Source organism: Mustela lutreola, chromosome 9, assembly GCF_030435805.1.
Source record: "Mustela lutreola isolate mMusLut2 chromosome 9, mMusLut2.pri, whole genome shotgun sequence".
Taxonomy (NCBI): domain Eukaryota; kingdom Metazoa; phylum Chordata; class Mammalia; order Carnivora; family Mustelidae; genus Mustela; species Mustela lutreola.
Genome location: NC_081298.1, coordinates 53,567,788 through 53,581,483, shown reverse-complemented (window position 1 = coordinate 53,581,483; position 13,696 = coordinate 53,567,788). Strand labels below are relative to the sequence as shown.

The following is a 13,696-nucleotide window of genomic DNA, read 5'->3' as shown; positions in this document are numbered from 1 at the left end:
TACAAGATTTGATAGACAAAAGGGGATTAAGTATGATGTTAAAATGATCCATAAATATTCATTGTAAAATGGCTTGATTACTCTGCTCAAAGAAATGAGAGGGGAAGCAAATTGAACAAAAAACTGAAACTAAAAATGATATTGAGAAAGGTTTTATAAATGAACCAAATGGATACTCTAGAACTTTAAAGATATGACAGCTAATTTAAGATACCACAGGGGTGCCTGGGTGGCTCACTTAATTAAACCTCCAATTCTTTTTCCTTTTTTTTTTAACACCTTAATTTTATTTTATTTCTTCCATTTTGGCTCAGGTCATGATGTCAGGGTTGTGAAATAGAGCCCAGAGTTGGGCTCTGTGCTGAGCCTGGAGCCTGCTTAAGATTCTTTTCCTTCTTTTTCTATCCCTCCCTGCGCTCTCACTTGCTCGCTCTCTCTTGCTTGGAAATAAATAGATAGATGATAGATAGATAGATAGATAGATAGATAATAGACAAAGCAAAATAAAAGCAGATTATGAAAATAAATATAAAGATTTTGAAATGAAAACAAGTTCAAAATAAAATAGAGAAGACCTACACAGCTAAAAGTTCATTCATAAAGTCTACTATTTAAGAAGTCAGTATGACATAATGTTAAGATATCAAAAGACTTGAGCATGTACTTTACAGAAAGGGTAATCCAAATGGCCACTCATATATAAAAACTGTTTATCTTTATTATGAATCTGGAATTAAATTAAATGAAATTAAAAATAAATTAAAACCTAAAATGACATACTATTACACACTTACCATATTGGGCAACAGTAAAATGTCTTGCAAGAATGTGAAAGAATGAAAGTGCCCATAATGAAAACATTTGAGGTAAGTTGGACAATATTTAGAAAACTTAAAAATAAAAATAAAGATTTGGTCCATTCCTAGAAATACAACATGGAACTAAATGAATATTTTCACCAGGATATGCAAACAGATGATTATAGCTATTTCATTCATAACGGCAGATCAGTAGTGGTCTATTTGCACAATGTTACATTAAATAAGAGAGAATATTAACAACCTGGGAGGAGGGGCTAGGTTGTTATCATAAACAGATCTTCTATGGTGCTGATTATGTTCTATTTCTTAAAAAAGTTTTCAAATTTATATCTAGATAGATAGATGATAGATAGACAGATATCCCAGAAGCTGCAATGCTAGGCTAAGACCAGGCTTTAAAGGGCTTTTCTATATTCTACTAAATACTTGAAACCATTCATTATACCACAGCTCAGTGTTCAAATCTCCATTTGTTTCCTCAGTTTCCTAATATTTATCTTAAAGTGACCTGATCCAGACTTTTGATCACCTTTGTCTAAATATTTCTATTTTAACAAAGTCCTTTTTAACACTGAGAGACTAAAACTTAGAAAAATACTCTGATTGTTATCTCACTAGAGTGGAAAATATATAGTTACCCATTAACTAATGATATCCATGTCTACATTAGATCCATGACATTTTTAATTCTTGGGAGCTTTTGGTTAAATGAATTTTTTAAGCTTCCTTTAAATGAAGCTTTAAGCCATCACCACATGAATAAAACTAAAGAACTCAATGAAAACAGGCCAAGTATTTACAGAGTAATAGAATGTGCAGTGGAAAGAGTACAATTCTGAAATCATAAAGCCTAAATTAGTGTGATGCATCTTTACTAGCCATGTAATCATAAACCAGTTATCTAAATGTGTTAGCCTCAGTTTTTTCACCCATGAAATGGTGATGATAATACTTATTATGCAGAGTTGCTGTGTGGATGTGATGAAGCATGGAGCATGAGAGTCTCATATTCCATGCTAAAATGATAGCTATTTTTATACTTATAAAAATTCTAATAATAGTAATTAAATTGTTCAAAATGGTAATATTCATTTATATTGAGGCATTGTATTGACTATTCACAGACACATTACCAAAATAAATTTCATTTTACTTTACCCCCTCTGAGGATATATATTCCCTAATTCAATATGAATCTCATTATGAATAATAATTATCATAATAAATATGCTGATTTTTCTTCTATTTATTTTTAGGGAAGTATCCTTTACTGTTGAACATAAAGGAACTTAAGCAAGTCTGTCTTATTCAAAATTTGCATGCTGCTTTCTTATGAAACTAGATTATAGAGTTGTATGAAATAAATTCATGCAGTTAAGACATTTATGTTTGGAAAACTGGGTGGTCAGTTAAGTATTTCAAAAGAAGATTTTAAATTTAAACCTTAAAACTGAGCTCTTTCAGCCTTATTTATAGACCATCCTTCATCATGCTTCATAAGTACTCCTTCATTGTAAACTAAGTAATAGTTTTTGTCACAGTGTATATAACGAAAATGGATTTTATATTCTATTATTTCAGAGTTAGTTGCAGTTTCTACTTCCTTACTTCCTTTTTTGAAAAATAGATTAATTCTACAAAACGTTTTTTCCAGCTTTATTGAAAAAAAAAACGACATAATTTGTGAATTTAAGAAATGATTTCTTATAACATTGCAAACTTTAACATTGTGTAAATTTTGTATCATTTGATAAATTGGTATACATCTTTATTGCAATAAATCTACACAAAAATGTTAATACATCTACTATCTCGTATAGTTGCCACTGTTTTTTATGCATGTATCGTAAGGAATTTTAAGATCTATTCTCTTAGCAACTTTTATGTATATAGTATAGTAGAGATAAACTTCAGAGGTCTTGTGGGTTTTGTTCCAGACTGCCTCAATAAAGTGATTAACTCAATAAACTAAGTCAAATTATTATTTTTTTTGGTTTCCCAGTGCATATAAAAAATTATGTTTCCCAGTGCATATAGAAAATAAACACTATACTGTACTGTTCAAAAGCATTATGTTTTTAAAGAAAAACAAAGTATATACCTTAAGTAAACTAGTTCTGAGTTTTCAGTGGGTCATAATTACTGATCACAGATCACCATAACAAATACAATAATAATGAAAAAACTTGAAATATTGCAAGAATTACCAACATGTGACAGAGAGACACAAAATGAACAAATGTTGTTAGAAAAATTGTGGCAGCAGACCTCTTTTATACAAGATTGCTATAAACTTTCAACTTGTAAGAATGTGATATATGCAAAGTTTAATAAAGGGGAGCACAATAAAAAAAGTATGTATATTTTATTAACTATGATCATCATGCTGTACATTAGATCCCGAGAACTTTTTCATATTATAGTTGCAAGTTTGCACCCTTTGACCACCTTACTCCACCCCAGGTTCACCCCTTGTCAACTCAACTCTAAGTTTCCATTAGTTTGCCTTTTCCTCAGATTCTGTATGTAAGGGATATCATAATACATAAATTAAAAAATATATAAAATCTATGAAATATTTCACTTAGTATAATGCCTTCTAGATCCATCCATGCTGTTGTAAATGGCAGTATTTCTTAATTTTTCATGGTTAAGTAGTATTCGATAGTATATATTTACCATACTTATTTTATTCATTCATCCATTAATGGATACTGAAGTTATTTCCATCTCTTGCTTAGAGTTAATAATTTTATAATAAACATAAGAGTTCAGATATGTCTTTAAACAGTGACTTCGTTTCCTTTAGATATATACCTAGAAGTGGGATTACTGAATCATATGGTAATTTTACTTTTAATAATATGAATAATCTCCATACTGTTTTACATACAAATTTATATCCCTATCACAGTGCATAAGTTTCCCATCTTCCCCAATATTTACCAAAATTTGTTATTTTCAATTTTTTGGTAGTATATATTCTAATAGGTAGTAATATCTTGCTGTGTTTTTCAGAGGTAAACAACAACAACAACAACATAATGACTTTGCCCTGAGTTTTTTACGATGAGCACTTTTTAATGCTCCTGTTGGTCATTTATATAACTTTTTTGAAAAAAAAAGTCTATTGAGATCCTTTTGCTATTTTTTAAATTATATATATATTTTTCTATTTGTATCTGTTGGTTATTAACCTCTTTTCAGATATAAGATTTGTAAGTATTTTCTTACATTCTGTGGATTGTGTTTTCATTCTCTCTCTCGTTGTTTTTTTTTTTTTTTTTTTTGGCAATGAAGAACTTTAGTTTGATGTAGTACCATTTATTTATTTTTGCTTTTTTTGCTTGTGTTTTTGGTCTGGTATCCAAAAAACTATTGGCAAGACCAATGTCAAGGAGAATTTTTCCTATGTTTTCCTTTAGGAAATGTAGTTTCATGCATCACGTTTAAGTCTTTAATCTATTTCAAGTTAAGACTTATGAGTTATATAAGGTTCCAGTTTCATACTGTTTATGTGACTATTCAGTTTTAAATATCATTTATTGAACAGACTATCTTTACCCATTACATATGTTGGCCCCTGTCAAATATTAGGTGACTGTATGAAAGGATTTATTTCTGGACTCTCAATTCTGTTCTACTTATATATTGGTCTGTTTTTATGCCAGTATACGTTATTGTTTTCAGCATGAGGGCTTTGTAGTATAGTTTCAAATCAAGAAGTGCAATTTCTCTTCTTCATTCTTTCTCAGAACTGATTTGATTATTTGTTGTCTTTTATGGTCTCATATAAATTTTAGGATTCTTTACTTACTTCTGTAAAAAAATAATATTGGATTTTTTTTAAGATTTTTAATTTATTTATTTGACAGACAGAGATGACAAGCAGGCAGAGAGGCAGGCAGAGAGAGAAGAGGAAGCAGGCTTCCTGCTGAGCAGAGAGCCTGATGCGGGGCTCGATCCCAGGACCCTGGGAACATGACCTGAGCCGAAGGCAGCGGCTTAACCCACTGAGCCACCCAGGCGCCCCTAACATTGGATTTTTGATAGGAATTGGATTTACAGATGGTTTTCGGTAGTATGGACATTTTAACAATGTTAATTCTTACCATTCATAAATATGAGCTATCTTTCCATTTGTGTCTCCTTCAATTTCTTTATCAATGTCATAGTTTATGGAGTACAGATCTTTCATCTTTTTAGTTAAATCTACTCCTATTTTATTATTTTTGATGCTATTGTGAATTAGATTGTTTTCTTTATTTTTTCACTTATTTCATCATTAGAGTGTTAAAATGCTCCTGTCTTGTGCTTACTTTGGCAGCACATATACTAAAATTGGAATGATGCAGAGAAGATTAGCGTGATCACTGAACAAGGATGACATGAAAAACTGGGAAGCATTCCATATTAAAAAAAAAATGAAACAAAACAAAATTCTTGTATTTTATATATTGATCTTGTATTTGGCAGCTTTACTAAATTTGTTTATTCAAATTTTTTTGTGAAGTTTTTAGGATTTTTTAACATGTAAGTTCATGTTATCCAAAAAAAGAAAATTTTACTTCTTCCTTTTTTTTTTTTTTTTTTTTGGAGTCTCTTATTTCTTTGTGTTCCTTGTTTCTCTGGCTAGGACATCCAGTACTATGTCAAATGAGAGTAGTGAAAGTGGACACACTTGTCTTTTTTCTGATCTTTAAGGGGAAAACTTTCAAACTTTCTTGATTGAATATGAGATTAACTCTGGGCTTGCAGTATATGTTTCTTCTTTAATGGATTTTTTAAATTATTTTTTAAATTTTTTATAAACTAATAATGTGTTTTTATCCCTAGGGGTACAGGTCTGTGAATCACCAGGTTTACACATTTCACAGCACTCACCATCACTCACCATAGCACCTGCCCTCCCCATCCTCTCCCAACACACCTCCCCACAGCAACCCTCAGTCTGTTTTGTGAGATTCAGTCTTTTATGGTTTGTCTCCCTCCCAATCCCATCTTCTTTTATTTTTCTTTTCGTATGCCCGAAACTGCCTATGTTGCATCTCTACTTCATCATATCAGGGAGATCATAGGATAGTTGTCTTTCTCAGATTGATTTATTTCGCCAAGCATAATACCCTCTAGTTCCATCCACGTCATCACAAATAGCAGGATTTCATTTCTTTTGATGGCTGCATAGTATTCCATTGTACATATATACCACATCTTATTTATTGATTCATCTGTTGAAGGACATTTAGGTTCTTTCCATAGTGTAACTATTGTGGACATTGCTGCTATAAACATTTGGGTGCATGTGCCCCTTCAGAATGCCACGTTTGTATCTGTAGGGTATATACCCAGTACTACAATCACTAGGTCATAGGGTAGTTCTATTTTCAGCTTTTTGAGGCACCTCCATGCTGTTTTCCAGAGTGGTTGCACCAGCTTGCATTCCAACGTACAGTGTAGGAGAGTTGCCCTTTCTCCACATCCTCGCCAGCATCTGTCATTGACTGACTTGTTCATTTTAGCCATTCTGAAAGGTGTGAGGTGGTATCTCATTCTGGTTTTGATTTGTATTTCCCTGATGCCGAGTGATGTGGAGCATTTTTTCATGTGTCTGTTGGTCATTTGGATGTATTCTTTGCAGAAATGTCTGTTCATGTCCTCTGCCCATTTCTTCATTGGATTATTTGTTCTTAGGGTGTTGAGTTTGATAAGCTCTTTATAGATTTTGGATACTGGCCCTTTATCTGGTATGTCATTTGCCTACCTCAGATATCTTCTCCCAGATAACTTCTGACAGTCACCTTTTGGCTTTGTTAACTGTTTCCTTTGCTGGGCAAAAGCTTTTTGATCTTATGAAATCCCAATATTTCATTCTTACCCTTGCTTCCCTTGCCTTTGGCGATGTTCCTAGGAAGAAGTTGCTGCTGCTGAGGTCAATGAGGTTGCTACCTGTTCTCTCCTCAAAGATTTTGATGGATTCCTTTCTCACATTATGATTCTTCATCCATTTCCAGTCTATTTTCATGTATGGTGTAAGGAAATGGTCCAATTTCATTTTTCTGCATGTGGCTGTTCAATTTTCCCGACCCTAAGGCCAGTGGCTCCTTCTCTTCTCCGGGGGCGGCGTGCTGTGCCTTCCCCACACTTGCTCCTGGGGAGCGCTGTGACAGATGTGTGCAACCATGCTTCTCTCTCAGGCAGAGGGGATGCTAGGGCAAAGAGAATTTCCCTCCATGCGGGTATCTTCCACCGTGCTGTGGAGACTAGCTCAGGAAAGCAGCAGCATCCCCAAACCCAACTCTGATTTCCCAACGAAAGCTGTGCTTTCCCAGGGGAGATGCCCAGGCAAAGAGGCTTTCGCTGTATGCGGGTTTCTCCCACCGCGAGACTGGGCTCAGTCAAGCAGCAGCAGCCCTTAGAACATTTCTCAGCCAATGCTGTGCTTTTGCAGAGGCTTTGGCTTGGAGCGAACAGCACTTGCCTCTGCTTCCTCAGCAAGGCTTCCAGTCGCGTCAGGGAAGAAGAGCCGCGGGAGAGCTGGTGCCTCTTGGGCCTTGCTTTCCCAGGCTCCATGTTCGCGCCCGGGGTTCACCTTGCTAAGCTGAACTAAGCAGACACAGTCACAACCCTGCAGCAGCGTGCGTGGCCTAGCATTGCACTCTATGCCAATTACCATCTCCTGGCGTAGGTAAGGCTTTGCCTTTTGCTCTGGCACTCAGGCAGACTCGGGGTCTAGGCCAGTGCCTTCAACACAGGAGAGAGGAGGTGACAGGATCCCTGCACTCGGCCTGTGTACTGTGATGGCGAACTGTGGGGGACTGTCTCTGTCTCCACTCCTTCCCCGGCACACCCACCTACCACCCACAACGCTGCCACATCTTGGTGGAAGACGGCATCTGACTGCCCGTTTCTCCATGGGGTTGTTTCTGTGAGTTCCGGGTATGGCACCTGGGGGCAAGCCCGTCTGCCCTTGGGACTGGTGGCCAAGGTGATGCTGTCCCATTGGGACCAGAGGCACAGGACAGGCCTGCCTTCTGCCCAGACTCCTTCCTCAGAGTGGAGCACGCGCCCCTGCCCTAGTCGTCCCCTCATGTCTCCTTGGCAGCCAGGCTTCCATCTCTCCGCACAGGGAGCAGGTGACACTTGTCTTGCCACTGGCCTGCTGTTCTTGCCACAGTGGTCAGGCTATCCTGCTTCCTGAGCATTTCCCGACCCCAAGGCCAAGGGCTCCTTCTCTTCCCTGGGGGCGGCGTGCTGTGCCTTCCCCACACTTGCTCCTGGGGAGCGCGGTGACAGACGTGTGCGACCATGCTTCTCTCTCAGGCAGAGGGGATGCTTGGGCAAAGAGTGTTTCGCTCCATGAGGGTATCTTCCACCGTGCTGCAGAGCCTACCTCAGGCAAGCAGCAGCAGCATCCCCAAACCCAACTCTTATGAAAAACTAATATTTTTAAATTTATTTTTTATTTATTTTCAGCATAACAGTATTCAGTCTTTCTGCACCACACCCAGTGCTCCATGCAAGCAGTGCCCTCTATAATACCCACCACCTGGTACCCAACCTCCCATCCCCCCGCCCCTTCAAAACCCTCAGATTGTTTTTCAGAGTCCATAGTCTCTCATGGTTCAGCTCCCCTTCCAATTTCCCCCACCTCCCTTCTTGTCTCTAACTCCCCATGTCCATGAAAAACTAATTTAAAAACATTCATCCGCCAGAGTACCCAAAGGGCTCCCGTATAAACTACATGTCGTTACATTATGTCATTCTGCTTTTGCTTCTATTGCTGTCCAAATAATGTTTTAAAACATTCTTTAAAATGGGCCTTTTTAAGAAGATTTTTACAAAAGATTTTATTTATTCATTTGTCAGAGAGATAGCACAAGCAGAGGTAGATGCAGGCAGAGTCGGGAGCAGGCTCCTGGTAAGCAAGAAGCCCGATGGGGGACTTGATCCCAGGATGCTGGCATTATGACCTGAGCTGGAGGTAGACAATCAACCAACTGAGCCATCCATGTGTCCCTGAAATGGGCATTTTTGACTTCCTGATAGCACCTACACACTCATGAATCTCAGACTCATGATATATGGGGCTAGTGGACTTGATAATCATGGAGTCAAGCATGCTGGATTTGACTCACGGGCCTGTCACTGTGAATTTGGGTGGCTTAAACTACAAAAAAAAAAAAAAAAAAGAAAAGCGCTCCCATTTATAGCGTACACTTTATGGTTCACAAAGCACGTGCCAACAATAAAAATAATGATGGGTTACCATTACAATTCATAGAAAAGGAGGTACAGGGAAATTGAATGAAAGGTAATAACAAAGTAGGTTCATAAGTCAATCTTCCTTGTAAAAAAATTGACCTGAAAGTGCGTTTCTGCCACTTCTCTCCTGCGTGATATGATAAAGAACGACCACGATACATGAATTATAGTTCGGGATATTGAAAAGCATAATAGCTTTATACCAACACTTGAGCTTTTATTTATTTATTTATTTATTTATTTATTTATTGCTAACAAGATAGCTCGATTTGATATGCGGTTCCTGACAACCAACCTCAGAAATAATTCCATCTTCATGAGAAGTCAGAAAGAACCACAAACCAAACCTCAAAATAGATTCAAAGAGAAAATACTCTTTAAAAAATTTCCCTTCCTGGGGCACAGGAGTGGCTCAGTGAGTTAAAGCCTTTCCGTTTGGCTCAGGTCATGATCCTAGTGTCCTGGGATTGAGCCCCATGTAGGCGCTCTGCTCAGCGGGGAGCCTGCTTCCACCTCTCTCTCTCTCTCTCTCTTCCTGCTCTCTGCCTACTTCTGATCTCTGTCTGTAAAATAAATAAATAAATAAATAAATAAATAAATAAAATCTTTAAAAACAATTTCCCTTCCTATCAGAAGCAGATCAAACCACTAACAAATACCCCAGAAAGCTTCATCTAAAAGGTTGTACTTTCCTCAGACACCCAGCAGGACCTTGTTCTCTGGGCCTGGTATTTCTTCAATGGCCTATTCCAGAGAATAAGACACTAAACTACTGAGCGCCATAGGCCTCAGAACCACGAAAGAGATGATGAGGGACACAAAGCATGTCTCTGGTCACCAAGAGGGTATGGAAACGTTTGCTGCTTTTCTGCATTTTCCAAAGCTGAGTTTTTAGCTGGAGGCCGCTCCTTTATGATAAATTGCTGATACCGTATAGTAAAAGCTATTATAGGATCTTTTACAAACCATTTCCTGTCTTTGCATTCTCATGTGCCAAGACACACATGGATTATTTAAAACCCTGAAGAGAGTACTATTGCATTTAAATTGCCTGTAACCTTTGTGTAATAAATTTATGATTGATGATAGATTTAGTTAAAATATAACTATTTAAAATATTTTCTCTCAGTAAACGATTTCAACCTATGCTCATTTAAGTAACTTGGTGCATAATCCCTTTTCTATTAAACCATAGTGCAACGACCAATGCCGCGTTTCCTAGAGAACCCTAAGCTATTTTTCTAGAATGGCCTTATGCCTATATATGAGGCGTCCTGTTTTCACTCCCTTTGTGGAGCACCTACCCTGGAGGTCATGTAATAACCAATGACCAAAAAACAAACAAAAAACCCAAACATCCAGGTCGAAGTGCCATCCCTGCCTGGAGATGAGTAGACTGCTCAACAGATCCTGGGCAGGCATCTCAGCCCAGGCCTGTGCTGGGGAAGCTGGTTGCTGGCTTTGGGCGCAATCAGAAAGCCAGCAAAGTGACCGGAGAGTGCAGCCAGGGTTAACAGGACTGATGACCTTTTCGCAGCCAGGCCATGGGCGGACATCTACTCAGGGAGCCAGGCTAGGAGGCTGCCCAGCGCCGGCGCTGGACACGCTTGCAGCCGCCCAGGGCTTCCCCCCGCCCCAGCCAGTGCCGGGCCTTAGGAGAGCAGGGGGCGGGGGTGGCACAGAGAAGGGGCTTTGCTAATTGCCAAAGCGGGTAGTGAGCTCTCGGAACACTCAGGAGGGATGGGGGCGAGGGCGGGTCGAGGGCAGCAGGGAGAAGGGACTTTGCTAATTCCCAAAGCGGGAAGTGAGCTCACGGAGGATGTGGTAGAGAGTCTGGGAGGAGGTGGAGCGGCTGGCAGAGGAGGGGCGCGCAGCGCCGCGGTGCTGTGCTGCGGCCCAGTTGGGACTGCAGGACCCACCGGACTCGCAGTCCCTGCGCTCCTGCGTGAGGCCCTGCAGTCCCGCTCCTGCTGCCTGCTGCCCCTTCCCGCCCCAAGGCTTCTCCGGACCACCCTCTTCCCACAGGTAAAGTGACACCGCGCCGCGCCCTCACCTGGAGCATAAAGCGGGGGAGTACAACTGGGTCGGGGAGGGGGGTTGTCGAGGCCCAGCCTCCCAGGAACCCCAGGGCACCGGGACCACCAAGGACGCTGGGCTGAACCCGGGTCCGCATGGGGTCGGGCTGGGGACAGTGCCTTGCGAGGTGCCCCCCACAAGTGGGCGTAATAGCCCCCATCGTTCGGCACCCCCTCGCGAGCGTACTGAGGACACCCTTCCCTCCCCCGCCATGGCCCTACTGCTTTTGTTCTGGACTTGGGATCCCAGGTGAAAACTAGTCCCTCAGACCTCCATGGCAGCAAGGAGGGCAGGGAGGGATTCTTGGTTTTCTGCCCTGGCTCTCCCCATTCACAAGCCTTCTGACTTCCCTTTCCTTTCCTCATTGTCAGTTTTATTAAATGGTTTTCTTCTGCATGTTGACCCGAAGAGCTATTTCATGAATGAATATACAGGAAACTGAGTCGGAGCCCACCTGTGAGAAATCACCTGTAGAGGCCGTTCATTAGAATGGTCTCTGGTTCTAGCCTCAGTTCAGAATACTGCATGTACCTGAGGACCTAGTCCAGATGTTTCTTTCATCTCTGACTTGAATTTGAAATCCTCCTCAGACTTCAGCTTCCAGGATTTCTCCAGTCCTTGCTCTCCCAGGGTCTTGGTGGGGATCCGCCATGAGTGTTGAACCCAGGAATGAATGAATGATATATACCCCAGATCGCTGGGGCTTTGTCTTGTTCTGCTGAGGTTGGAAAGGCTTGGGAGAGACCCCCTGTATGCATATACAGAGCTGCATGCAATTGCTTAGATAAACGTGTTCCCCACTTAATTGCTTGGGCATTGAATATTTCACCCTTAACCTGTGGCTTGAGCAGTTAGGAGGAGACAATCTGGAGGTGAATCAGAAGATGGCTGAATCCACATGGTGGTGGTCTGGGTTTGGGAGATTTTCCTGGAGATTCAAATGAAAGATCTAAATTCTTCCAGTGGGGCGTGGTAAACATTTTATGGATGGGAGATGGAAAATAAATGGTCTAGTTAACCTTTCCCTCCCCCTCAAAACCCATTATTTGAAAAAACAAAAAGGGAAGTGAAGGGAGAAATCCTCCCACTCCCATCCCCACACACCTCCATAGCCACCTCCTCTTCCAAGAACCTAACAGACAAGGTGCCAAGAAGTGTTAGGTACCAGCAGTGGTCTCAGATCTCATTCAAGGATCATGGTGAAAGGCATTCAGAGATTGTGGGGGCACAGGGATCCAATTAAGGGGGACAAGTTTAAGGTTTGCCTATTCCCCTAAAAATTGATGGCACTAGAGAAGATGAGCTTTGGGAACTATAGCTTAATGGATACAATGTGTAAAAAGCTTCAGTGAGTCATGGTGGGAAGAGGCCATGAGGGCAGCAAATACAGTCTTAGATGATGTTATTAATAGCACTACAGGCTCTAAATTTCCTGTGGTGGCAAGACCAGCCCGGCCAAAGTGGATACTCACAACCTGGAACAGAGGGTCTTGGAGATCCCAGCACGTGAGGTATGATGAGAAGGTAAAATGATAGGAGGTGTCCTTTGGAAGGACTGTCTCCTTGACTTTAAAAGGGAGAACCCAAATCTGTAGGTGAAATCTTTTTGGCTACAAAGAGGGCCGAGCCCTCCTAAGGTCAAGGTCTCCTCGTCACTTGCAAAGATGTCGAAGAACATATTCAGACATTTCCAAGATGTCCTCATGTCCATTGGTTCCCACTCTGGAATTCTATCAATAAGATGAGAGTTCCTCTAGTTGAAAAAAAGATCTAAAAACAAGTCCCTTTCTCACGTAATTTCTGTAACCTCCAGGACACACCCACCTCCCCCTTCCAGCTCTGTAATGAAGCCACAGCTGGTGCCAATTTGTGGAACTCCTTAAAGGCTATTCTCCCTTATATACCCGCGGACCAATTTCCCATGCTCCCTCACCTGATTTCCTGCACTCACCTCCCACCTTGTATGTTCACACCTGCAAGTGCCTTTTACCAACCCCTTTGCCAAAAGGCAGCCAGAGTGACCTTTCAAAGGCCTATCAGTTCCTGGCATTTGTCTCCATAGAAATCTGCACTGATCTTCTAACAAATTCTCAGTCCTCCAAAGGCACCCATAATCCTCCCATCAGTTTCTTCATACCCCTCCAACTGACTGATGCCTGTTCTGCCCCATCTTTCTGACCTTCAACCACACTTCCTCCCTCTTCCTGTGGAGACCCCTCATGGCGCCTGCCTCCAAGCACAGGTGATTCCCATTGATGGGAAGACCCTCTTCCTCTCCCCCATCTCCCCACTCCAGTTACACCCACTTATTCGTGAGCTCACAAGCCCCATGGTACACACTCTCCATGCAGCCTGCTCTCTCTTTTCTAGCACTGGCCTCGGTTTCTAGCTGTGGTTGTGTCATGGATGTCCCTCCTCAGCCAGCCTCCAAGCTCTCCTTCCCTTTAGCTCCAACACCAGACACAGTGCCTGGCACGTAGTAAGCCCCGGCTAGCTTCTAAGAGACTCACTGAGGGACTGAAAGCATTTTAAAAACA

General features: G+C 40.9%; 1 non-coding gene across 1 annotated transcript; it reads left to right on the top strand.

The window, feature by feature from the left end:
- Nucleotides 1-5,132: 5,132 nt before the first annotated feature.
- LOC131808668 (U6 spliceosomal RNA) lies at nt 5,133-5,239 on the top strand. Its single transcript, XR_009344877.1, has one exon. It is a non-coding gene; the product is annotated as a U6 spliceosomal RNA (small nuclear RNA).
- The last annotated feature ends 8,457 nt before the right edge of the window (nt 5,240-13,696 follow it).